Here is a 1,588-nt window from a genome sequence, read left to right on the forward strand (position 1 = left end):
ATTGGCATTATGTATGCAAGTCATTCAAATGGCATAAATGTGTGTTGCATAACTTTATTGCTTGTGTTGAATTGTTTGAGTATAGTTGTTCATTTATGTATTAGTTTAATTAATTGATTCCCTGTATGATTTAAATGTACCTGACCAGGTCTATATATACCTTGAGGTCATCAGTGTCAGGAGGCTCGTGTTCTGTTCTTGTTCTGTTCAGTTATCCGTTAATTTGGGCCCGTCCATTATGTTATTCATTTTCCTTTTCAACCCACTGTTGGTTTTTGTTAACCCTGTATTATTTTTGGGTAAATAAAAACCCTTAATTTTCACATTTTCCCTGTGTCCTCGTGCCTATACTTGCTCGGTCCATCACAATTAGCAATGAATAGGTTCAACCAAATAGATGTATGACTTTTTTTTAGCCTTGACAGTATTCTTGTAATTTTATTAAGGTTGTTTTCCAAATACATCTGTAAAGTGTTTAAACTGTTTGAGAAAAAAAGTGAAAATATAAACGGAAAAAAACCTGTGTTCAAATTGTGTACAAATCTTGGCGTGCTTGAATTTTGAATCTCACATCAGTAATCTCACTAAAACCGCCTATTATCAGCAACGATTTCTCTCCCAGGCAGATACTGAGAGACTTATGCATGCTTTTGTCACTAGCAGGATTGATTATTGCAATGCTCGTTTTCCTGGTCTATCTAAGAAAGCTATAAATAAGCTACAGATCATTCAGAATGCAGCAGCACGTGTACTGACCAAGACCTGAAGGAGAGCACACATCTCACCTGTCTTATAGTCTCTTCATTGGTTGCCGGTCAGTTTTAGAATAGATTTTAAGATCCTTATATTGGTGTTCAAATCACACAGGATTAGCCTGAATACATCTTAGACATGGTTTTCATATATGCTCCCTCTAGAACATTTAGGGCCGGTTTCACAGACAAGGCTTAAGCCTAGTCCTGGACTAAATCACACTTTCAATGTAAAATCTCCATTGAAGATGCTTTTCAGTCCAGGATTAGGCTTAAGCCTTGTCTGTGAAACTGGCCCATAGATGTTCACATGATTGCGTCAACCAATTCCTGCAGATTTTTCTGGTGGCTTTCAAGCTGTGAATCTCCCATTCTACCACATCCCAAAGGTGTTCTATTGGATTCAGATCCGGTGACTGGGAAGGCCACTGAAGAACACTGAACTTGTGATTTTCATGAAACCAGTTTGAGACAACTTTTGCTTTGTGACAGTGCATTAGGCTGAAAGTAGCCATTGGAAGTAGCCATTCTCAGGAGACCGAGGTGTCAGATGGGTACAGGCTTTTATTATCATAACAAAAACCCGGAGTTGATTCTGCAGAAAAGCAACTCATTTGATACATTCATATATCAGAATTATATACAGTATCACAGGAGGTGTATTGTTTGTCACAGGGCATCAGATCACTGATCTGGTTGGTTGTTGTCAAAGTATGAGTACATTTCCATGTATTTATTGATCCATTCTTAGTTCAACAATGTGGCACAATTTAGTGACGAGTTGTCCATAAGATTTTGCTGTTCTAAATCACAGTGACCCTGGTTATCATGATGAC

Source organism: Nansenia antarctica, assembly GCF_963989245.1.
Source record: "Nansenia antarctica genome assembly, chromosome: 2".
Taxonomy (NCBI): domain Eukaryota; kingdom Metazoa; phylum Chordata; class Actinopteri; order Argentiniformes; family Microstomatidae; genus Nansenia; species Nansenia antarctica.